We start from the raw sequence: 26836 nt of genomic DNA on the forward strand, positions 1-26836 counted from the left end.
TTGCCGGGACTTTTTTGAAAAATACAGTAGTATATTTGAATCCGTTTGCCTACTACGTAAGCATGTATCAGCTTCTCAAGAAAGGCCATCTCACACTTATCCACTCAGGAACGCGGAACAAGATCTTTATCTACCTACCCCACGCTCAGAGTTAGTTTATAAGTTCAATATTATACAACTCGAAAAAAATGCACAATCACCTGCCATTTAAAATCAAATCCATAAAATCATTTTCTTAATTTCGCAAAGCATGGAAATCTTATTTACTAGACAAGACTAGATATTTTGATAATCGAATTTGATCTTGTAAACATTGATGGTGTAATATTTGCTATTACTATATTTACTATTAACTACCTAAATAATTTTTGATTCTTATTTTTATTTTGTTTTTATTCTTTGACATTGTAAACATTTATAAATGTTTATTTTAAACAATAAGACTGACAATGTAATTTGTACTACTTGTTTGTTTATACCTATATATTTTGTTTGTATATATGTATATTAGTACTCTGTTTTGTATACTTGATTTGTATTCTCTTTTGTTTGTTTACTTTACCTTTGTCTACAAATTGTAAAATTTTTTGACAGTAAAGGCATTTATTTATTGATCTTCATTTCATAGCCATCGCTGACGCCGTTTTTTTTTCCGATCATATGCTTGATCATTAGCTTAACTAGCAATTCATCCTGGGGGGGGGTCAGGGGTTCGCCCAGGCGAGCCTAGTGCTTTTGTTTTTTTTTAAATGAAGAATAATTTTAAAAAACACATTTTTTGAATAATACGTTTACATGAATTTCTCTATCAATAAATTTCATAGACTTGGTTATCAAACCGTGTTTCCGTAGATTACTTTACTAAAAAATTAACTACAAAATTTCCTAAAAAAAATTAACACATCTTTTGAACACAACAAAATAATATTAACTAAACAAAACTAGAAAACACGTCATTTTTACTACATCACAAGCAATTAATACGTAGCCAAGAGTCATAATACAATATTTCTCTGGGGGGTGCCCAGCACAGCAGTAGCGGAAGGGTGGCACCCTCGGGCACCCTCGGGCACCACTGTAGTAGCCCCAATGTGCTTGATGCTTGCCATAAACTTTGGTACGACTGATATCGGAGATGTAGAACTAATCTTTGTAAAATCGTCTCAGATACTGGCTTCCGTCAAAACCCTTAAGAAATGTAATCTCAAAATATTTACAATTTTCTAGTAAACATCGTACAAACTATTGTTTAAAATTAATTTGAAATTTGACATTTAATTTATAATAATAAATCATTCGTCTTAGTTATAATACTTTTATTTTATGTTGTAGAAAAAAATAAAATTCTTTTTACGACGAAAAATTAACTATTGTAATAAACTTGGAAGTTATTAAATGCCAAACATAAATATTTATCAATATTACATAAAATATCGGCATTAAAAAAGTATGTCCCAATACTTATAATTAAACAGATTTTATCTGTATATCAAACTACTTCAAAATCTATGGTTAAAAGTGTATTAAAAAAATATCAATTGACAGCCAAATAAACCTACCTAGCAAGTATTTTTTATTGGCACACAGGGTCTGGCGATAATTCGGCGTAGCTGCTATAATAAATAACTTAGAAATTCTGTATAAATGCCCGACGCACCGTGTATACATACCCTGTATACCAATTACAAATGTTTGTCAAGTACACGAGTCGTGAGAAGTGAGAATACCCCTTAAGATTTAACACATTTGTTGCTTATACAGGGTGATTCAGATTTTACTAGAATAACTTCAGGTATCTCTCGATAGAACTAACCGAAATAATGATAGTTTGTATTATAAACCATACTCCAAAAACGCTTCCGCTTGGAGTAAAATGGCGCTAAAATTTGAATTATTTTTTATCTATGGCATGCTGCTAATTAAGTAACATTTTTCGAACGCAGCTGAGCTATGTTCGGAATTTTGTGGAATATCTCGAAAACTAAGCGACATATCAAAATTTAAGAACAAGAAAAGTTAGTAAAAAGACGGAAGGTATAAAAAAAATACAAATTTATCCAGTGGCGCGCGACAAAAATTTTCGACAAGGTTGCGTGCAGTTGACACTCACAAAAACAACACCCTCTATAGCAATTAATCTAATTTTTTTCACACATATCAGCCACGTTGCCCTTAGCATTTAACCAAACACTTGCGTATTTAGGTCCTCTGGCTTACGAGTAATAAAATAAAAACCGAAAAATAATTCAAATTTTAGCGCCATTTTACTCCAAGCGGAAGCGTTTTTGGAGTATGGTTTATCAAAATAAAAACACTAAATCACCACAATACACCAAAACACTTTTACTTTTACACTGGACGCGCGTTTCGCTAACCATGTTAACATCATCAGCAGATGATCATAAACTGTACAGGGTGGGTCAAATTCGACGCTTTTAAATGGAAACACCCTTTTCTATAGGAGATAGACGAAAACTAATATCGGTGCCTGGAGCTCAATTTTTATCAAAATCATGATGGTGAAAACCGCACATCAATATCTGTTACCGTTTCGGAGTTACGGGGTGTTTTTCAAAAATGTGCATTTTTAACAAATCGCTGTCACTTTTTTGCTATGGAAAATTTTGTATTTCTATGAAAACATTTCCAAAGCACCTTTTTACGTAGAATTTAATGGTTTAATTATATTTTTTTTTAAATTAATAATTTAAGAGTTATCAACAGAAAAATTGATTTTTTATTTGGGACACCCTCTATATTTTTAATTAACTGAAAAGAATTTAAAATTACCTTTCCAAAAATATAGCAAGCTTGATATTTTGTTATAATCCCCTTCGAAATACAGAATTTTTAAAAGTTCGCCACTTTTAACTAGTAGGCTTTGGACCTCTTGATGATATGCCCTTAATGGAACTCGAAAACATATTTTTCCAGCAAGACGACGCACCGCCTCTGAAGGCTGAAGTTATCAGCAAATTTTTGCAGCCAATTTCAAGAATAAATGAATAGCTAACCAAGATTTCAGCCGTTGGACGTCGAGGCCGCCTGACTTAGTGCCCATGGATCTAACCCTATGGATATATTTGCCGAAGAATAAAGGTTTCATATTCTTCCGTATAATCTAGACAAGTATTAGAAATACTTAGCAGTTATGAGAGGGTATCTTTCACCCCCACTAAGTTAATGAATTCCGCGAGAAATGTTCAAAAACTGCCCCGTCTGTCAATAACAGAAGACGGTCGAATTGTCGAACACCTCTAGCAAAATCTCATGTCTTGGTTTGTTATTTATTTTTATTGTTATTATATATAGTTTAAATGTGTTGATGTTGGTTAAATATATTTTAAATTGCTATAAAATTCTGCATCTCTCATAGCAAATATTATTTTCGTTTCTCACAGCTAGATTTTTTTTGCATTACAGCCGGTGCCGTTCAAAGCCTACTTATTTAAAGCGGGCGAATTTTTATATACTCTATGTCTCGAAGAGGAATCGAGCAAAATATCAAGTGTGTTATATTTTTGGAAAGGCAATTTTAAATTCTTTTCAACAAATTAAAAATATACAGGGTGTCCCATATAAAAAATCAAATTTTCTGTTGATAATTCTTAAATTATTAATTTTATAAAAATTATACTTAAACCATTAAATTCTACGTAAAAAGGTGCTTTGGAAATGTTTTCATAAAAATACAAAATTTTCCATAGCAAAAAAGTTACAGCGATTTGTTAAAAATGCATATTTTTGAAAAATACCCCGTAACTCCGAAACGGTAACAGATATCGATATGCGGTTTTCACCATCATGTTTTTGACAACAAAGCTGCCAAACAAAGCAGAATCGGCCTTATGTTGATATGAAAAATAAATCTTATTTTTACGTGAGAAATCTCCCCACGAGAGATGGCACATGTTTTTTGAACCACCCTGTATAAGCACAGTAGTTTTAGGATTTAGTTTAGTTCACACTTGATAACGGTCGTGATAATTCTGACCGAAACGTTGTGTAAGCAAAAATAAATAAAGAAAAATCCGAAATTCTTTTAGTAGGCATTAAATATATTTTATACAAGTATAAATATATTATATACATAGTATTGGTCCATTTTTTACTGATGGCCGGTATATATTCTTTTGCTTAGGGTTTAGCTTATTTTGGGCCATCTGAAACAAAAAAAAAAGATATAAAATAGCAAATAAATAGAGATCAGCACGTTTCAAAATGAAGTTTGTGTAAAAAAATTGCAAAGAAATGAAAAATAATGACGGAAAGACTGTTAAAGTTGTAGTGGGTTTTCTAATAGGACGTTGTAAGTTGTAAGCTGGAACAGGCATCTAAAGCTGTTTGGACGTTTGGGGCATGTGCAGATTTCAGTCAATCTGAAGAAGAAACGACAGAAACACATTTTATGACAAATGTGCGGTTCTTTCTACTGGTAGGCCCAATGACTAAAGAATTCAAGGACAAATAACACTCGAGAGCAAATTGTTACCATGGCACCAAACAGTGCCGTGGCCATATTTTTTTAACTTAGCTGGTTGAAGGGATATTTATATTTTTGATAAATGTTTTGACTACGCCTATGGTGTTAGGCGGTGGCATCATACTAATTAATTACGGAAAACCCGTATTAAAATATTAACAAAAGGTACAAAACTAGTATCGACGTATAGCACACATCAAGTACATACAGGGTGGCCCATCGAAAACGTTCTTACATGACTTGTGTTTAGCCCTAGCAGGCAACTATTAAGCCCGACCAATCACGTTAGAGTTTTTGACAAACACAAATGAATTAGCACCCTTCAAATAACCACGCTAACCAACCTGATTGGTCAAGCTTAAAAGTTGACTGCTAGGACTAGACACTTTGTTACATGAGTGTATATTCTTTAGTCATTGGGTAGGTCATTGACGAAGAGCTTTATGGAGGGTGCAGTCTCCAAGCTGGCTAGACTTTTTGAAAAAAGGATAAGACCGGAGAGTGTCTAACCTAAAATGAACCAATATGAGAAAAAGAAAATATTGTAGAACATAACTAGTATTACTGGTAATAAAATCAGTATATGTGAAAGACCCTAAAACATGTTTTGTGGGTAATACCAAGAGAAGATACATTTTTTTTAAAAATCCAATCTCTCTATTTATATAAAAACTTACGTTTCTGGGCACTTCCCACCTATGACACGTATGTATCCAGCTTTACATGGAATGTTGGCGAAGATCTGGCGATTGACTCCCTTTTTTTTACCTGCATTTAACTGACTGCTTGCCTGAACGACTGTTACCACAAGTACCAGAAGAACTAAGGATGTTAATTTTACCATATTTGTTTAGAAATAAGACTAAACTCAAATTATAGCTGATTCCCTTCGTGTCGGAACATTTATACGGTTTTTTCAATTTATGAAACCCATAAAATTTAGCGATAACGACATTAGCCAAGTAATGAAGTTATACCGGGCGCGCAAAACATTAGCGGTGCTGCGAGCATTATACGGATTAATCGAAAATGATTGGAATGGGTGGAAAACCTGTCATAAGGGAATTTAGATTTGGCAATTGGTACCGATGGCAAAACAAATTATATAGATCGAAAAATTTCAGCAGAGTAATAATAATAATAAAGAACTTTATTCAGTAAGGAAGAAAGAATACACGAGTGAAAAAATCAATAACATTTCTAAACAGTTGCTGTTCGACAGCAACTGCTTAAATACAGCGAACGAGAAAAAATGGCGTTCGGTTGGCTTGGATAATAACATCGATGACATTTTCTATATAATTTTACATTTAAAATGACAGCGATCTTCATTTCTTAGCCATACAATAATAGAAAGTTTACGAATTATTTCTGGACAAACTTCTTTAATATTATTTTGAATTATATTATATTACCCGAGAAAAAAGTAGGAGGATAACCCATAAAAAGAAATGAGACAAAACATAGAATGTAAAAAATGCCAAGTATCGAAGTACAATTCTCCCACTATAAAAAATTGTAGAATCTCATGTAAATAATAATAATAATAGCTCCCGTATATAGCGTTTAACGCCTTGGGTGTAGCAAGGTACAGCTTGCCATACTGGGACCGTTCGGTATACAAGGAAGGTAATGTGGCTAGCACTACGCTTCAACCGTCTATTATTACCTCAGGATTGTGAATCCCAAGTACTCATTTAAGGCTCAGTCGACCTAGGTACCCAAACTATCTTTATTTTAATAAAAATAGTCGGCTGAAATACCGGGTGTGGTTACGAACCCACTACCTTGAGATTGGTAGACGAGAGCCTGTACCTCTACGCCACCGGGCACCTATCTCATGTAAAACAAAGTCATTTTATTTTATTTAGTTTCTCTTTAAGCACCTATTCAACAATTTTGTTACAACTTGTTAGTATCAATATTAGACATCTTTATTTGTGTAATAATTATAATGACTTGGCCATTGCACGACACCATAATTAAAAAAGAATAATGTACCATTTCGATTACTAAGTAAATTTAACCAACGCCCTTAAGAATAAATGAATCGTGAATGGTCGGCTCTAGAATATTAAGCTCAGTAGTTTTAGAATTTAGATGAGTTCACACTTAATAACGGTCAGTGGTCAGTGATACTTCTGACAACAACGTTGTGTAAGGAAAAATAAATAAGGACAATAGAAGTCTCTTAGTTTCGCATTTAATATTGTTATAATATTTTTTTATACACGTATAATTGGTCCATTTTTTTATTGATGCCCGGTATAGTGTTTGAATGTGAAACCTCGAAAAAGCTCCTAACCCTTGAATCTGAAACAACAAAAAAAAAAGATAAATTAACAAATATAGAGATCAGCACGTTTCAAAACGCAGTTTGTGTTAAAATATTGCAAAGAATTGAAAAATAATGCAAGCAAAAACGGAAAGACTGTTAAAGCTGTAGTGGGTTTACTAATAGGACTTTGTAAGCTGAACAGGCATCTAAACCTGTTTGGAGCATGTGCAGATTTCAGTCTGTCTCAAGAAGAAACGACAGAAACACATTTTATGGCAAATGTGTGGTTCTTTCTACTGGTAGGCCACTGACGAAGAGATTTATTTAGTGTACAGGGTGGGTCAAATTCGACGCTTTTAAATGGAAACACCCTTTTCTATAGGAGATAAACGAAAACTAATATCGGTGTCTGGAGCTCAATTTTCATCAAAAATATGATGGTGAAAACCGCACATCAATATCTGTTACCGTTTCAGAGTTACGGGGTGTTTTTCAAAAATGTGCATTTTTAACAAATTGCTGTAACTTTTTTGCTATGGAAAATTTGGTATTTCTATGAAAACATTTCCAAAGCACCTTTTTACGTAGAATTTAATGGTTTAAGTATAATTTTTTTTAAATTAATAATTTAAGAGTTATCAACAGAAAAATTGATTTTTTATTTGGGACACCCTCTATATTTTTAATTAACTGTAAAGAATTTAAAATTACCTTTCCAAAAATATAGCACACTTGATATTTTGTTATAATCCCCTTCGAAATACAGAATTTTTAAAATTTCGCTACTTTTAACTAGTAGGCTTTGGATCACTTATTGCTGATATGCCCTTAATGGAACTCGAAAACACATTTTTCCAGCATGACGACGCACCGCCTCTGAACGCTGAAGTTATCAGCAAATTTTTGCAGCCAATTTCAAGAATAATTGAATAGCTAATCGAGATCCCAGCCGTTGGCCGTCGAGGCCGCCTGACTTAGTGCCCATGGATCTAATCCTATGGATATATTTGCTGAAGAATAAAGGTTCCTTATTCCGTATAATCTAGACAAGAATTAGAAATACTTAGCAGTTATGAGAGGGTGTCTTTCACTCCCACTGAGAATGAATTCCGCGAGAAATGCTCAAAAACGGCCCCGTGTGGCTGTCCATAACAGAAGACAGTCGATATGTCGAACACCTGTAGCAAAATATCTTGTCTTGGTTTGCTATTTATTTTTATTGCTATTAGATATAGTTTAAATGTGTTGATGTTGGTTAATATATATTTTAAATTGTTATAAAATTCTGCATCTCTCATAACAAATATTATTTTCTTTTTAATTGATGCTCACAACTTGAATTTTTTCGAAGTAGAAGCGGGCAAATTTTTATATACTCTATATCTCGAAGAGGAATCGAGCAAAATATCAAGTGTGTTGTATTTTTGGAAAGGTAATTTTAAATTCTTTTCAATAAACTAAAAATATACAGGGTGTCCCATATAAAAAATCAAATTTTCTGTTGATAATTCTTAAATTATTAATTTTACAAAAATTATACTTAAACCTTAAAGTCTATTGTAAAAGGTGCTTTGGAAATGTTTTCAAAAAAATACAACATATTCCATAGCATAAAAGTTACAGCGATTTATTAAAAATGCATATTTTTGAAAAACACCCCGTAACTCCGAAACGGTAACAGATATCGATATGCGGTTTTCACCATCATGTTTTTGACAAAAATTGAGCTCCAGACACCGATATTAGTTTTTGTCTATCTCCTACAGAAAAGGGTGTTTCCATTTAAAAGCGTCGAATTTGACCCACCCTGTACAGTCTCCAAGTTGCTAGACTTTTTTAAAAACGGATAAGACTGGAAAATGTCTAATCTAAAATGAACCAATATGAGAACAAAAAATCCTGTAGAACATAACTGGTATTATTGGCAATAAAATCAGTATATGAGAAAAACCCTAAAACATTTTTTGGGGAAAATACCAAAAGAAGGTACATTTTTTTAAAAATCCAAACTATCTATTTATATAAAAACTTACACTTCTGTACACTTCCCACCTACACGTATGTATCCATCTTTACATGGAATGTCGAAGACCTGGCGATTGACTCCCTTGCTCCCTACATCGCTTGATGTAGACATACCTGCGTTTAAGACTGTTACCACAAGTACCAGAAGAACTAAGGTTGTTAATTTTACCATATTTGTTTATAAATAAGACTTTAAACTCAAATTGTAGCTGGTTCCCTTCGTGTCGGAACATTTATACGGTTTTTTTCAATTTACGACACCCATAAAATTTAGCGATAACGACAAAGCCAAATAATGAAGTTATACCGGGCGCGCAAAACATTAGCATCGCTGCGAGTAGGGGTCGTCATTTTCTTGACAACTTCTTGACCTTGTCTTGATTTCAAGACAAGATCAAGACAAGAAATGATTTTTAGTTTTCAGGACAAGACAAGAAATCACTTCTCAAGATCAAGATTTCTTGACAAGAAATCAAGAAAATTATTGAAATTTCTTGAAAATATAAAATAAAAAAGAAATACTCATTTACTTAGGTTTTTGGATATTATATGAATATCCATTAAATGATGGATAAAAAAAATTATTAAGCAAAAAATATTTGTACAAAGCGGCACTTTGTCGGATGTCCAATGTCCAAAGTTGGCATACTGTGAGCCAAATTAAATTGGAACATTTTTTAATGCCTAATAATTTTTAAATGTTTTTTTTATAATTTTTTGGATATGTTATGGCCTACGATATTAGAAAAAATCTACATCAGTGGCATACAGACTTTTTGAAGGAACGTAAAACTTTTAAAATAAAAAAATAATACATTTTAATGTCCGCCACTGAAGTAGCTTTTATAGTCTATAAAATGAATAACTTTGAATTTTGACCGTTATTTTTTACCAACATGGCAAATATAAAATCCCTCTATCCAAAAAGTTACTGATATTCTTTAAAATGAGTGCCTGAACGAATCAGATAGGTAACTCTTTTTACTTTCGTGAAATAGAAAAGGAAAATTATAAAACAAGTGACAGTTCTTCCACTTCTTGCAAAAATCAACGCGAAATGTCATAATTGACAAAAGTAAAATGTCATCAGCCTTTGACATTTCTAAATATCAGACCAATGCCGTCTCTAATAGAACAGCCTAGGAGCGAGATTTATGACGTCACTCTAGTTAGATACCACGGATTAATAAATATGTTGTAGAATACACGGAAAACATAATTATTCCTCGTATTTTTGGTTTGTATTTTAAAAATGATATAGTGTACATGAACTATACATAATATACAGTTAATAAATACAATATACATATACCTATTTATAGTAATAAATACTTTGGCAAATAAACTATGAACCATACAAATGCATCATATGTTTTACAATATACAAATAATGAATAGGTACATAAGATAATGGGTAAAATGTAAAATATATTTTAAATTTTGGGGTTTGAAAATTGATCTAATTTAACAAAAAACATTCAATATCTACTAATAGTGATGTATTATTATTTGCATTTCCCAAAATTTATATGTATATTTTGCAAGCATCAATGTGCGAAAAATTATATTTGCAAATAATACAATATCATAGAAAAAAAGGCGTCAGCGATAGCTATGAAATGAAGATCGCTGTCATTTTATATGTAAAATTATTCTAAAATTTTTTATTTTTTGGGATTTAGGTTCGGGAAAAACGCTGATTAAGTTTGCATTCGGGTTTTCATTATTTTTTTTTAGTTTAAAAAAAACGTTATAGCAAACGTTTATAGCCTTCATCAGTGCTGTGTCATTTGAAAAAAATGTCGAATGTAAATGTGTCGAATATAATCCAAAAAATTACATATACGAGGAATGTTTTCCATGTATTCTACAACATAATTAATCCGTAATATCTAACTAGCGTGACGTCAGAAATCTCGCTCCGAGGCTGTTCTATTAGAGATGGCATTGCATCAGCATGGCCCGCAAGTTGCTAACCTAATAAAACTAACACTAGAAAAGCCCGCGGGAACTGTCAAATTCAAAGTTATTCGTTTTACAGACTATATCATGTTGTGTTTTGACTGTTTTTATCGGTAGTTGTATTATCACCGTCACTACTCTCATGGTCGCTAATTAAACTTCTACGTCCAGGTGTCTGAGGTGGTAGGTATTCTGAACCAGATTCAATTACGAATGGCTCAGATTTGCTGCTCAATGAACCATCACAAACACTCATTTTAATGTTAGATAATAGTAATAATAATTAACAAAATTATGTAAATCTGATGATTTTGGCTACTGTAGTATAATGAGCCCAAAGTTTTTGAATTTTTTGAAAATTAGATGCCCGACCCTCTATTTTACGCATAAAGCATAAACATCACATTAATCAATCTCACCGCGACTTTTAAACAGGAGGTTCTCCTTTAACAAACGAATTTTAAACGGGGGTTCCCCTTTTGTCAAGATATCAAGAAATTTCAAGATTTCTTGAACCAAGACAAGAAATTAACTCTCAAGAAATGGTCAAGACAAGATTTTTTTTAATTCTTGAAAATATTTCAAGACAAGACAAGAAATTGCTTGTCAAGACAAGATTTCTTGTCTTGCCGATCCCTAGCTACGAGCATTATACGGATCAATCGAAAATGATTCGAATGGGTGGCAAACCTGTCATAAGGGAATTTAGGTTTGGTGAGTGATACCGATAGCAAAACAAATCATATATACAGGGTGGTCCGAACTGAATTTTAGTCAAATAACTATCTACTCAACATCTTTATTTTTTGTTGATAATAACATGTATTGACTGTTCCCATTCTAAATATCTTGAGAACGGTTGCTCGTAACGATTTTTACTAAGAGACATTTTTTACGTAAAAAATCACGGGAATGTATATTTTTTCATTTCATCACTAAGTGCCACAGTATTTTTGTGCCAAATTTGGATAAAATCGGTTTAGCGGTTTTTGAGTTATCGTGTTACAGACAGACGGACAGACAGATACCATGAAAATATTTTGTATTTAGGTCATTTATGACCCAAATGACTCATTTTGAGTGAAATTAAAAAAACTTTTTTTTGCCGATCTTAATAGCCTACCATACCTGTTCCTGTTGGGTATGGTCGGCTAAAAATAAATAAGACATAAAAAAACCGACTACGAATATAACAACAAATCCACACAGTTGCAGTTAGTAAGACTGTAGTAGGAACTAGGAACAGAACCAATTATTTTTTTTCACACTGGACAGGACCAAATTTCCCTAATAAATAAATTTGTTGTCATTAGTAATATATTGTATTTTCTATAATTTTAAACATGAAATGGGATAAACAAATAGTTATTTTTTATACAAGATGATAAAATGGTATTTTATATATATTTTATTGGTATAGATAATGCAATTTTATCGTCGTGTATAACAATAATTTTTTCCATAGCGAGTAACGTTGTAAAAAATATTCAGAAATTATTATTTCAAGGAATTTATTACGAGTAGAAAAAATATTAATCATTTATGAATATATATATTTTTTTAGTACTTTGTTATAATAATTTTCTTTCATTTTGTGGAAAACATAAAATTCTTTTTGCGATGAAAAATTTATTATTGTAATAAACTTGGAAGTTATTAAATGCCAAACATATATTTATCAATGTTACATAAAATTTCGGAATTAAAAAAAGTATGTCTCAATACTAATAATTAATCAAGGTTAAAAATGTGTACCTGTAATGAGAAATAGTGAAATAGTGTGCTTGTGAAACACTGATGATACACATCACAAATACAGTATTGGCCATAACTGGATGAACTTTGTTAAAATAATGGGTTTTTCCTAATATGTTTAAAATTAAAATTTGAGCTATATTTACTTGAAGTTTAGGGTCAGTGCTATAAAAATAAATAGCATTGTTTTTTTAAAATGTGCTTTAGTAAGGTAGCAAAAAATTTAAATTGAAAAAACTATTGGACAAAAGTAGAATAAAAAAAATCTTATGTTAACAAAAACTGAAAAATTAACTTATAATTTACTAGTACTTAGTGTAATAACCCTTATTCTTAATTACTTTCAGACATCGCTTAGGCATGGATCCCAGAAGATTTTCAATTATAGAAAAATCGATATTTTTCCAAGACTCTTCCAAAGCTGCAAATAATTCTTGCTTATTTTTGTAGAATTTGGTCCTAATGTGTTGATCCAAAATTTCCCATAAATTTTTTATTGGATTCAGGTCTGGGGATTGCGATGGCCATTTGAGGACAGTCACCATTTCATCTTCCAAAAACCTTTTAACCAATTGTGAGGCATGTTTCGGGTCGTTATCATGTTGGAAGTAGTGTACAACTGGCATTTTTTTCTCCAAATTAGGCACTAAAAGGTTTTGTAAAATGTCTCTGTAGCCAAACAGATCCATTAAGCCCTCAATTTTATGGAGAGGCTCCATCCCATACCCAGAAAAACACCCCCATACCATGATTGAGCCCCCACCATGTTTTACAGTGGGTCGCGTGTACTTTGGTAGCAATCGTGTGTTGGGAGGTCTTCTTACATGTTGAATTCCATCTGATGACACCAAATTAAACTTTGATTCATCACTAAAACAACCTTTTTTCCATTGTGCCACAGTCCAGTTTTGATATTCCTTGGCAAATGCTAATCGGGCCTTCAAATTTTTTTTTGATAGCAGTGGTTTCTTGGCGGATCTTCGGGAAAACAACTTCTCGTTAACTAATTTACGTCGGATCGTCCTTGTACTCACTGGTGGATAGCCCATTTCTTCAAGTTTTGCTTTTATCTTCGTTGACGGCAAAAATGGATCTTGTGAAGAAATTCGTTTTATGGCTTTTATCATATTGGGACCAACTTTTTAGGTCGTCCTGGTTTTCTTTTATAGAGACATCTCCCTCTCATTATATCTCTTTAAAATATAATGTACCGCTGATTTTCCAAGGCGTAATTGCTTAGCGATTTCCGATTGCTTCAAACCATCCTTAAAAGCATTCACTACTCGCAACTTAAGATCTGCAGACAAGTTAATTCCACGTGGCATGATATATCACAAGAGCTCAAATGTTTTTAAATCGCAATTGTTCATAAAAGCAGAACAAATGAAACTAACGATTTTTAAAAATATTTGGTTCATCTACTTTGTCCAAGACAAAAAGCAATATTTGCCAATTCTTATCTATAAATGATAAGACTAACAGAAGAATTTATATTTGTTTGTAGTATTTTGGTGAGAATGTATTAAACTTTTAACATACAAAGGTACATAAAATAATTTTGATATTTAACACCTCAAATCTGATTTTCTTCGAAATTATTGGTATTGGTTCATCCACTTTTGGCCAATACTGTACATGCACGATGTAGCCGACGCTCTGTATAGAGTATGGCACTGTAAGAAAAATGTATTAAAAAAATAGGTGAAGTGCGTTGGTCAAACAAAAAGTATTAAAAAAGAAAAAGTATTAAAAAAATTGGTCAACCTTTTTTTTCCGATTTAGCTGAAATTTTGAATGCACGTATAAGTAATTTAAAAAAAAAATGAAGAAACACATTACTAAAAATTGTATTAATCAATAATAAATATGTAAAAAGTTAAAATAAATATGTAAAAATTAAACAAAAACGATTAAAAAAAGTCGCCTTGACTATAAGTTCGAACCTGAGGTTACTACGGCTCTCCAACGTCATAGCAGCCAAGAAAGTCCTAACGCCGAACCTCGGGGCCACTTCACAGTGCTTACACTTAACTATCTATTGTAAAACGTCCAAAATTTTTCTTTTATTATATGCAATTTATTCAAACTTTTTCTTATTTTTATTATATTGAGCAATTACTCTCATTGCCTATTAAATGATTAGACTCTTAGTATTTTCGAACGATTCCAGGCGATTCATCTCTTGAACTTTCAGTGTCCATGTTTCTGCTCCGTATAATAGGATTGACCAAACATAACACTTAACGAGCCTAGTTCTCAACTCTAGGTCCAATCTAGGGTTCTGGAAGACGTTCTTCATTTTTAAAAATGCATTTCTTGCTTGTTCTATTCTGGTTTTTATTTCCACGTCGTTGTTCAAGAGCTGTGTTAACTATCCAGGACCCCAAATATTTAAACTTGTAGACCTGTTCTAAGTATTGCCCTAAATTTGTAATAATTGATTTGTACATTAGAACATCTTTCCAAACATCATGACTTTAGTTTTAAAAGAATTGATCTTCATCTTTAATGAAACAGGAGCCTTCAAGTCGTTCCACTAAACTCTGGAGACCAGTATCAGAATTTTCTTTAAGAACTGTGTCATAGATCAAATCTACTGTTGATTCATGAGAATCACTGTTGACTTTAATCTTCCAAATCTGTAGTATCCAAATCACAGGTAGATGAACTATCCTCACATATAAACATTAAATATTTCTGTACATCATTTTCTAATATGTTACTTTTCGCGTTGTTACTGTTCATTTCGTCGGTATGAGGGGTTCGGATGTTAATAGTTACCTCTTTAAGAGACCACATTCATATATTATTTTTTTCCTCTCTGTATATTCTTGGGTATGAGATTTTCATTTAAATTGAAAGATGTGGGCTGTTTGTTATGCAATATATATTTTTCAAGAAGTGTTACATCTTTTGTCAACTCCCAACTCATACAACATTTCGACTGGAGTCTAGTATGTTTGACTCTAATAAGATGCTTTTTTCGAAATTTACGAAACACAAATACATTTTTTGTTGGTTTGTACCTTCTGATCAATCAATTGTAAACAGAATCGGCATTGCTCGTGTTCCCAATCCACTCTTAAAAGTAAACTGTTCATAGTTCGCTTTCTTGCTCACGCAGGTGATAAATTCTGTTATGTATTATTTTAAGTAATACTTTCAGTGCGTGACTCATTAAACTAATAAGTCTGTAGTCACTGAGATGTCGAGCTGAAGTTTGAAAACGTACAAATTTTTATACCCATTTAAGAATCATCTTAAAAAATAAATAAAAACTAAACAATCACGAACTTGCTTAGAAATAAATTTAAAGTACATACCTTGTTTAACAATATCCATAGTCTTAATTATATATTTATATATATATTCTATATACATTTCTATATATTCTATAAAATATATATATATTATATTCTTTCAATTAATCAATAATAAATATGTAAAAGTTAAAATAAATATGAAAATATTTGCTAACAAAAACGATGTTTATGAAAAGTAATATGACAGGGATTCGAACATTGCTAAGTATAAACGGCTCTCCAACGTATTAGCAATTTTAAAGTCCTAACGCTTTGTCCATGGGACGAAGCACTGTGCACCGAGGACTTGAAAGATTCTGTGTAAAATTCTTACTTAAAAGATAATGTTCAGTGAAAGTAATTTTTATTTATAAACATTTATTTAATTCTGTTTTTAGTATTTGTTCTTATAGCGGCAACATAGATACATTATCTGTAAAAAATTTCAACTGTCTAGCTATAACGGTTCATAAGATAGAGCTTTGTGACAGACGGACGGACAGCCAAGTCTTAGTAATAGGGTTCCCGTTTTTACCCTTTGGGTACGGAACCCTAAAAATGGGTAAACATTTTAGTATTATCTAGAAAACACAATACAGAAGGTTTCACAATAATACATTCACAGTATGTAATTGAATTCCGAGGTAAAAGCCTCTGGGCACTCCACTAATCTTTAAGGTCGCAATGATTAACCCCCCCCCCTCCCCCTCATTCTACATTCTATTCATGACTACATATGGAGATTGTAGATAGTTGGTTAGGCATTATACTCCTTCATTAATATTTTTTTTTTTGAGGTAAAAATCGGTTTTACTTGACATGCACTGAAAAAAAGGATCTCTCAGTCGAAATGAATATGACTTTGACCCAAAAGATTGGCGCTTTTCAATAGGGCCAAGAACGACGTTTCTTTGCCCAAAGCATTAACTATCTTTTCATAAGCTGTAAAAAATTACTTTAGAGAATAGAAGAATCTATCTGTCCAAAGTATTGCACTCTTGACCCAAAATGAATATGCAAAGAAGTTCTTGCTACAAGAACAATAGTCTCTTTGATTCGTGCAAAAATTCTTGATTGAAAAGGGACATTTCTTGATTAAAGAGACACTTTGCTTAAACCAATAGCGAATACTATTGACTCAACTAAAATTTATTTTGATCTAAGAGAAGTATATACATCATATACAGGCATATTACGAGGTATATTATTTTCTGATAAATTTAGGTTTTCCTGGTCCGTAGTAAGTAAAGTGATATATTATTTTCCTCGATAGTACTTATTTCTGCTTCTTCACTCCTTGGTATTTTTTGGGGTGGTTCATCACTCTACAAATTACAAAGAAATGTTACATCACGATTTCAAAGTAAAGCAAATAAATTATTAAAATTATAAGCGTTGGTCACATTTTGAATTTTTTAATACGACGACTTGAAATTATTCTAAAATTTTTGTAATTATTTGCATAAAAAAATCGATTCCTATATTCTTATTCTATCTATAGTCACACATGCATTATCTAAACAGGTGCATTAGGTAAATGTCTCTTACCTTCAAATATAGCAAATAAATGCTCTAGTTTCCATTTTTTCAGAAACTTTTTTAAAGAATCCATATAATATATCCTAAAATTTGTCGATAAAAAATGACAAATGCATGTTAATAACGATCACTAATTTGTTATACGATATGCGTTTAAAAGGCAAATTATGCAAAATTCCAAGTGGAAAATTCCAAGCAACAAAACCCGTACGTACTATGATGTACGACTGATCGGACTGCCGACTGATTGTATATACCGTCATTCGTCATCGTCTTTGCGTGTTGTTATTATTTTTCATCAAAAGAGTATTTAGCTATTGGAAAAATGACAATGTGTCTTGAATGAAATACTTCCTAGCGTATTTTTCTTATTATCTTAAAACAAAGTAACTTGCACTTGGTTGAATGAAAATAGATTCAAGAGAAATTTTCGAATTTTTCAAGAGAACCAGTTTTCTTGAGTTAAGAGAGTTTTTCTTCAGGCAAAATATTTTCTTTTACGCTAAAATAAATTCTCTTGCCACTAAATTTTTTTTTCAAGAACGATGACGACTTTAGTTCAAGTCTATCTTTTTTATCAGTGTGGGTATCACTGTTTTCACCGTCTCCATTTCTATTATGAACCGTCTAACGTCTGGTACAATAGAACAAATTGCTCCAATAATCATAAAAGTTTGTCAGAATCAACTGCAAGCGAGACAGATTTATAGAAAAATCACGTCAAACTTTACGATCTATTATGGTTTTACTACGGCCAGAATTTTGACCAGCATGTCCAAAATTTATGAGGCCTTTAGTGCCGAGAAATATTGGACAAAAACCAGCTAAGTTATAAAGTAATAAAAATTTAAAAATTTCTTTTGCTGGTACTCTACCTTTTTTTTTCGTTGCTTGCTTTGGTCCTTTTTTGTATCTTTTTAAAATAAAATAAAAATGAACTTAAGTCACATTTTCTGTTTAAAAGCTGAACCAAGAGAAATAAGAGTATATCGGTGGCCGGAAATTCTCTTTAAAAGATTAATGAATAAAGATGAGCTGAAAATAACGAATGAGAATGAAGAAGCACAGCCAATAGAATCTCGAGATTTTGAAGTGGGCGTTCCTCTTTACGTATATACATGTTTTTTGGTTGTTCTTTTATCGCCTACATCACATTAAGGGAACTTGTGACGATGCAGTATGCCTTTTAGGCTCGTTAGTGTATTTTTGTTGTGGCAATTTTGGACACATGAATCTAAAATGTTCTTTTTTAATGTTTTTTTTTCCATAGCAACTCGTGAATTAATCTTTTCGGTCGACGATAAAATAGGTATTATTTTATCGTCTTGTATAAAAAATAACTATTAGTAGCTGTTTTTTGGTCATTTTCAAGCGAGTTTTCAAGTATTTCTAGCTTTAAAATATTTTAGAATATTTATACAGGTTGTACAGTCTTAAATAAGTGCAAATATTTTTAAGGGTAGTATATTTCGACCCCAGAAATACGATTAAGAGGTTTTATTGCGAAAAATTTGTAATTTAAAAACCGTAATTTCTTGATATGGCAACATAGGTAGTAGACTAAATTTGTCAAACTGTGAAAACTCAGAAAAGATAAGTGGTTCTCAAAATTTAAGGAAAAAAACTTTTTTTGGAAATTTTCAAAGTAACATACCTCGGTTATTTTGGATTTGAAAAACGGTAAAGAGATTTAACAACAAGTTTTTTCTTTTCTCGAGTGTAAAATCGCTATTTTTGGGGCTTACTCAACCGGGTCTCACAATGCAAATTCACCTCAAATATCCATTTAGTTGGTCATTGGCAAGCACTCTCTCATTGTACATGAAAATAACAAAACAAACATTTACTGATCTGGATAAAATTGATAGTTAAATAGTAAGACTCACCCGGGGGTACTCCGCCCCCTAGCCACTGATATATTCTATTCAATATATCTCATTCCATATTTTCCATCTAATTCAAATATCATTCGGTTATATATTGGTTAATCATCTTCAACAACTAGCTAGTGTCACCTGAAATAGTATAGGGGCTTCCCCCGGGCGCAATTCTGCCGCTAAACAGATTCGCATCCCAATCGAATAAGCTAATTGGGGTAGCTCACTACCCCAACGCCGCATCGTGTCAATGGAGTAGACAAGGGAGACCTCAAACTCTCAAGACCAACCTCGAAGGCAAGACGTCACACCACAAGAGGTTTTCTTCTGGTCAAACGACCCGTTGCCTTACAGTACATGCAACGTTTATAGTCAAAAGACTCTCAACCCCCAAATATCAGCTCTATGACAAAACACAACTCAATAGCCGGCCGGCCTATCTACTACTGACCTGCCGCAGGTAAGCTAAGCCTCCTCTTACATCACAATTTTACCGGATCGTAAATATTTACATTACTTGCCAATGAATCATACTATTTTCTCTAATCGACTTTGAAATAGAGTGTTTTAGCATTACTAGATAAATAAATAGAGAGTTTCCGAATTATAAAACCATTATTATAAGTAACTTATTTTCAAAGTTTTACACGAGCTTTAACAACCCTGAAAATATTTGCACTTATTTAAGACTCACCCCAAGTAGCATCTATCTGACTTCGAACTAAATCTGACCTGAAGCGACGTCAGACTTTGTGCAAATTTAGGTCGGGTGCTGGTGATACAACCTGTGACGTCGCTTTCCTATTAAAAGCGACGTCGTTGGATCCGAGTCGGTAAATCCAACTATCTGTCGACGTACAAAATAACAACGTACCATTTTTATTAATTTCCTAACGTCGTTCCCACGTTGGCTTGCACGACGTACATATACTTGAACTACCCCGACGTCTACCCGTTGTCCGAATAGGATACGTCTCACTGATAATCCCTAAAGTAACGTCCAATTATATTTTGTTGTATTTTATGTTCATATTTATAACCTAATTTACGTATCTCTATTTACGTCAGTAAATACAACCCATTAAGTAGCATTTGCGACCTAATGAACATCATGAACATAACCTAATAAAAAGTTTTTGTAAACAAACTTAATTTTTTTATTATGCCTAAAAAACACTAAAAAGGCATTTAGACATTCATCTACATTTACAGAAAGAGGTCGAGGCTTTTGCAAAATAATAATAGTAGTAGTGATGTCTTGCCTCCACCCGTAAATGCTTTTTATCCGGAAGAGATGCTGCATTACACTGGTGCATCTTAATTTCATTTTTTAGCTTAGGAAACTAGCAGACCCCATCCTCCTCCGACATGTGAGGTTAGGCTTAAAAAAGTGGCTGCCCATTTTTTTAAGGAGAAAACAAAAACTAAAATATAGTTCCACTAATCACTGATACGCAAAGTGAGGTTACGTGGCGTACGTTGGAATTATATAAGTCATAATATGATTGCCGGTCGTCCGGTTTGATGACTTCGGTCGTGTGAGACGACTAATGTTGGAGACCCGGTCGGAATTGGTATATTGGTAGTTCATATTAAGTCGGACACAGAAATCCGCCATTCTTAACACATATCCGATTGTCAGCCATTTTAAAATCGTTTTTTGTTTTTAAAATTTATATTCACATTTCGATTTCTAGTAGAATAATATTGATAAGGTTCAGTTTGGGGGGAACCACAGTACAGTTTTATGATTAAACCAGCTAGAAAATTAAAAAAAAATATTTTGCGAGTTACTTTTTTATAGATATTTTTATTTCATAAATCTACCTAATTTTGAAGGCGCTCGTTGTTTTCCGGAGTATTTTAATCAGATATATCAAGAAAGTGACTTCCGTTGACAAAACTGATGTCTGGATTAATGATTCAGAATTATTATAATATGAAATTAGATAGGCACTTATTATAGTTATATTCGAGGAGTGATTATGAATCCATTTGTAATTAGGTAGTTTGGTTAGGTTTTTATGTATTCTTGGTAGCGAATATGAAACCAAACGTAACGTAAGTGCTTAGCGACGAATTTTAAGTGACTAAAATCCAACGTAATATGACGTTGGTAGTTGGTAGAATTACATTCCCTATTAGGTCAGATACCGACGTCGAGGCGACCCGAATCTGTATTCCCCATTTAGGTGCAAATAAGGGTCGTCAGGCGGTCGAACCGACGTTGGTACCCGACGTCGGGTTTATTGAACGCGACGTATACCCGACGTTAGATAACGTCCAAATGCTACTTGGGACCCTGTATACCGGGTGCGTCTCAAAAGTAGCTCACCCCTGTAACTTTTTAATTTTTCCAGTTAAACAAACGAGATTTGGTATGTTAGTATATGACATAAATTAGGAGTGATTGAGGTATTCAATTGTTTTTGGTCACTTCCCGTTTCACCGGAAGTAACTACAACTTTTGATTTTTAAATGACACCCTAGGTATATTTTTACTTTATTTCATAGCAAATGACACTCTGAATAGAATGACATATCATATGTCAACTTTTGACATTTTCGCTCACAAAAAAATCATATTTTAAATTTCAATCTAGAGTGCCATGACTGTGTTAAAAACACTATTTATAGTCGAGCATCCTTGGAAAAATAGATTTGGTGATCTAATGTTTTTTGTGTCTTTTTCTTTTTTTTATCTGAAAAAATAAAAAAGTTATAGGGGTGCACTTTTGAGAATTTTTTTATTTATCTGTTTTGATTTTATAGAGAAAAAAATGGTAATTTTAACCAAAAATCTATTTAAAATACTCAAATCTAACCATGGTAAACACACTTTAGGTAGAATTAGTGAATCAGCAGCAGCGAATCTTCTTATTCATTAACTAAGTAACAGTTGCACTAAAACCCCGAATAAGTTACAATAAGATAAACTTAATAAATAAGTAATAGGATTTTTTCATTTCTTAAAACGTTCTTTTGCGTAATAGTTTTCTTAAAACCTCCAAAAGCTGTTGGCTAGAAAAAAAATCTACAAATCTTGTAACAGATGCAAGATGTCGCAATCCCAACCGACAGGTTTAAGTAAACGAATATAATATTCGACTTAACAATAATTTTAAAACCTCAAAGGAGTTTTTTTTAAACTTTATAATTTCGTGCACTTTTTTCCTTTCGAAATAGTTGAAACAAATCAGGAAAAATTAATTGTTGCTAAATAGTTTTTGTTTTAACGAAAAAAAAAACGGTTGTTACAATATTTGACCTGTAAAAATAAAAAAAAACACATCCTGTACACTAAAAAAATTAATTTGTGAATTTAATAATAATATTGAGACGGGAGGGGATATATACAGGGTGTCCCAGAAATAAGTGCAAGTATTTTAAGGGGTGGTAGATCTCGATAAAAGAAACATATTTTCTTTTTATCGTTTTTTAAATAATTCCAAAATAACGGAGTTATTTTACTTTGAAAATTTCCAAAAAAAAAGATTTTTTGCTAAAATTTTGAGAACTGGAACTGAACACTGGATCTTTTCTGGATTTTCTTTCTTGCACTGAAAAAAAGGATCTCTCAGTCGAAATGAATATGACTTTCACCCAAAAGATTGGCGCTTTTCAATAGGGCCAAGAACAACGTTTCTTTGCCCAAAGCATTAACTATCTTTTCATAAGCTTTAAAAATTACTTTAGAGAATAGAAGAATCTATCTGTCGAAAGTATTTCACTCTTGACCCAAAATGAATATGCAAAGAAGTTCTTGCTACAAGAACAATAGTCTCTTTGATTCATGCAAAAATTCTTGATTGAAAAGGGACATTTCTTGATTAAAGAGACACTTTTCTTAAACTAATAGCGAATACCATTGACTCAACTAAAATTTATTTTGATCAGTTGATATAGGCATATTATGAGGTATATTATTTTCTAATAAATTTAATGAGGTATATTATTTTTCTGATAATTTTTTAATAATTTTTTTTTCCTGGTCTATAGTAAGTAAAGTGATATTATTTTCCTCGATAGTAGTTATTTCTGCTTCTTCACTCCTTGGTATTTTTTGGGTTGGTTCATCACTCTACAAATTACAATAAAATGTTACATCTCGATTAATCAAAGTAAAGCAAACACATTATTAAAATTATAAGCTTTGGTCACATTTTGAATTTTTTAATACGACGACTTGAAATTCTAAAAAGTTTGTAATTATTTGCATAAAAAAATCGATACCTATATTCTTATTCTATCTATAGTCACGCATGCATTATCTAAACAGGTGCATTAAGGCGGGTTCCCACTTGTCAGTTTCGCTGACGCAGTCTGACTGATTCACTTTCAATGAAAAATAAAAATCAACGATTGTATTCACACGTTTCATGTTTTGCTACATTCAGTATTCAGTTGGTCCAAACATTTTAACGTGGTGATTTCGTAGACATGAAAATGGTTGAAACAAAATTGAAACCAGGTGTTCGCGAAGTTTGTTTACAATTAGAAAATGAATTACAGAATATTCTGGTGAATCAGAAAAGAAGAAAACGTTTTTTTTTAAAGCAGATACGTCTACAAGAAACCGTTGACGTTCTATTTTAACAGAACGTCAACGGTTTCTTGTAGACGCATCTGCTTTAAAAAAAACTAAAGTGTTCTCATAATAGTTTGAATTTAAATATTTTAAATAGTTTTTTTCTTTATTCTTTGATTTTTTTTGCTTCCGATAGACTTTCCGAAACGTTAAGCATTTTTTTCTTTGTTAGGCAAATTTGTATAACTGTAAACATAACTTCTGACAAGCAGTGTCCGTTTAGGTTTAACGCAGAAGTGTTTACAAAAAATAACTATTTTATTTTGTAGATTTTCTTGCAGTGCAGTTGCGAAATACCTATAAGGATTTTTTGGAGATATATATTAAAATAATTAATTAACTTTAACTTGTAAACTGAACAAATCACGAAAATGTAGTTCTCACGCTTCAGTTTCTATTCATTATTCGATAATGATCAGTCAAAAATGAAAAAAAGTAGAACTGGTTTTCACTTTAACTGAAAGTACGAATTTACTGATCATTTAACATGAAAATGTGTTCTGACGTTCATTATTTGTTCAGTATCACTGAATCAGTCAGACTGCGTCAGCGAAACTGACAAGTGAGAACCCGCCTTTAGGTAAATGTCTCTTACCTTCAAATATAGCAAATAAATGCTCTAATTTCCATTTTTTCAGAAACCCCTTTAAATAATCCATATATCAAAATTTGCCCATAAAAAATGACAAATGCATGTTAATAACGATTACTAATTTGTTATACGATATGCGTTTAAAAAGGAAATAATGCAAAATTCCAAGTGGAAAATTCCAAGCAACAAAACCCGTACGTACTATGATGTGCGACCTATGAAATGCGACGTACTGGCGTCTTGTATATACCGTCCTTCGTCATCGTCTTTGCGTGTCGTTATTATTTTTCATCAAAAGAGTATTTACCTACTGGAAAAATGGCCATGTTTCTTGAATGAAGTACTTCCTAGCGTATTTTTGTTATTATCTTAAAACAAAGTAAATTGCACTTGGTTGAATTAAAATAGATTCAAGAGAAATTTTCGAATTTTTCACGAGAACCAGTTTTCTTGAGTTAAGAGAGTTTTTCTTCAGGCAAAATATTTTCTTTTACGCTAAAATAAATTCTCTTGCCACTAAACTTTTTTTTCAAGAACGATGACGTCTTTAGTTTTCTATTCTATCTTTTTTATTAGTGTGTAAATTTAATCTAATAGCTATGTTGGCCATATTATCAAGAAATTATCTTTTTTAACTAAAAACTAAAGAAAATTTCGAATTTTCAATTTTTTTTTTCGCGAAAAAGAAATAATGAGCGTGTTTCTAGGGTTGAACTATACTACCAGTTGAAATACTTGCACTTATTTCTGGGACACCCTGTATATTTAGATCTTCGTTTTTCGTCTAACTACGTTTTCAATCGATTAGGTACTTAATGGGCATTAGCTTCACAAGAAGTCACGTGACGTGGCGTCATTTTTTACTAAATATATTCTGGTAAATTCACACAAGGGGGGGTTTTGTGAATATGTCTAGAGACATTCAGTTTTACTACAAGATGTATTTTTGATTTAAATTTAATTTTTAAACTCACAAAACTCATTGTGAAAATAATATATCATTTAATATTAACAAACTGTTTTTCAAAAGTACATTTTTTGTGAAACTATGCAAAAATATATTATAGTTTCTTATTAAAAATACTCTAATGTATCAATATTTTTTTTGTAAAATTACTTATATTTTTTTCAGTGTAGTCTAGTGAAATTTTATGAATAAAAAAAAGCGGATTGTCTGAGGTATTAATGATGGCGTTTACCTAATGACCAAAACTGGCTGGGTGCTGTAAATTTGACAATAAATCACAATTTAGTCATGTTAATTTTAAGTCGACAGACAAATTGTGTGGTCCATCTTGCCCCAATTTGTTTCGCTTGCTTTCTAATTAACCTGCAATTAGGCAGATATGTCGCCTAAAAACTCATCGTGGACGACGTGCTGGAAAATTAAGTGAAAACTGTAGCACGAGCCGTATCTTTTGATGTAATGACCTGGAAAATTCTATATGTACAGCAGGGTTACCACCTTTTGTATTTAAAAAATCGGGACAGCACTAGTGCAACCTTTTTTCTTAAATGTAAAATTTTATGTGCCCATCGGATTTGAAACAATATTTTATGCCTTTTTGCATCAAAAAAAATATACGAAATAATAGACATGTACTGATTTCTTTCGAAAATCGACAACTATGAAACTATGATCCCTTCTCCGACACAAACGGTACATTGTGAGACAGGAAATTGTAGAGAGAAAGAAGCCCTATAACATAGGATACAACATTTTAATGAACAGTGCTTTCCATAAAATCAATAAAATGAAAAAAATATACGAAATAATATACATGTACTGATTTCTTTCGAAAATCGACAACTATGAAACTATGATCCCTTCCCCGACACAAACGGTACATTGTGAGACAGAAAATTATAGAGAGAAAGAAGCCCTATAACATAGGATACAACATTTTAATGAACAGTGCTTTCCATAAAATCAATAAAATGAAAAATATACGAAATAATATACATGTACTGATTTCTTTCGAAAATCGACAACTATGAAACTATGATCCCTTCCCCGACACAAACGGTACATTGTGAGACAGGAAATTGTAGAGAGAAACAAGCCCTATAACATAGGATACAACATTTTAATGAACAGTGCTTTCCATAAAATCAATAAAATGAAAAATATACGAAATAATATACATGTACTGATTTCTTTCGAAAATCGACAACTATGAAACTATGATCCCTTCCCCGACACAAACGGTACATTGTGAGACAGGAAATTGTAGAGAGAAACAAGCCCTATAACATAGGATACAACATTTTAATGAACAGTGCTTTCCATAAAATGAATAAAATGAAAAATGTACGAAATAATATACACGTATCCCTTCCCCGATACAAACGGTACATTGCGAGACAGGAAATTGTAGAGAGAAACAAGCCCTATAACATAGGATACAACATTTTAATGAACAGTGCTTTCCATA

General features: G+C 32.2%; 2 long non-coding RNA genes across 2 annotated transcripts; both read right to left on the minus strand.

Annotated features, from left to right (window-relative positions):
• Positions 1 to 4037: 4037 nt before the first annotated feature.
• LOC115887524 lies at positions 4038 to 5298 on the minus strand. Its single transcript, XR_004051099.1, has 2 exons — positions 5161 to 5298; positions 4038 to 4163 (listed from the first exon to the last, which is right to left on the minus strand). It is a non-coding gene; the product is annotated as an uncharacterized LOC115887524 (long non-coding RNA).
• A 1368-nt stretch (positions 5299 to 6666) lies between these two features.
• Positions 6667 to 9000, minus strand: LOC115887520. The gene is made up of 2 exons (XR_004051095.1): positions 8795 to 9000; positions 6667 to 6796 (listed from the first exon to the last, which is right to left on the minus strand). It is a non-coding gene; the product is annotated as an uncharacterized LOC115887520 (long non-coding RNA).
• Between the last annotated feature and the right edge of the window lie 17836 nt (positions 9001 to 26836).

The sequence above is a fragment of the Sitophilus oryzae genome, unplaced genomic scaffold (genome assembly GCF_002938485.1).
Source record: "Sitophilus oryzae breed Bouriz unplaced genomic scaffold, Soryzae_2.0 scaffold_576_pilon_pilon, whole genome shotgun sequence".
NCBI classification, from domain to species: Eukaryota; Metazoa; Arthropoda; class Insecta; order Coleoptera; family Curculionidae; genus Sitophilus; species Sitophilus oryzae.